The following is a 475-nucleotide window of genomic DNA, read 5'->3' on the forward strand; positions in this document are numbered from 1 at the left end:
ATGTCTAAGTGGGGTGAGGTGGGTCTATTCTTTCATATAGGGTATAATGGGATCATTTTCTTTAAGGGGGTGATTAGACACTGGACTGGCTGAGGGTGAATGAGGTATCATATCTACCCCAACATAAATATACCCAAGGGGTAGTGTAAGTAAAATGTACTGGTATGTCATCAAATTGCCTGAGAGTCATTAAATAAAGTATATTCAGTTACATTTTTTTCTAGACCAAGAAAATTTGACATACAAAATGAGGTGTGAAATGAATTTTATAATATTACTATTTAAAGGGTATGCAGCATGGCTGCTGTTAAATATTAATGATTCTCTAGACATGTATCCATGTTTGTAGTTTCATATTTGTTATTAGGATAAACCTTTTATTAATGGGAAATGTTGAAAAAAGTGTGCTTCTATGATTTAAAGAAATCATATACATGTATATATTATAACTGAATAGGGAAATAAGATTCAAGTT

The sequence above is a fragment of the Penaeus monodon genome, chromosome 25, assembly GCF_015228065.2.
Source record: "Penaeus monodon isolate SGIC_2016 chromosome 25, NSTDA_Pmon_1, whole genome shotgun sequence".
Classification (NCBI taxonomy): domain Eukaryota; kingdom Metazoa; phylum Arthropoda; class Malacostraca; order Decapoda; family Penaeidae; genus Penaeus; species Penaeus monodon.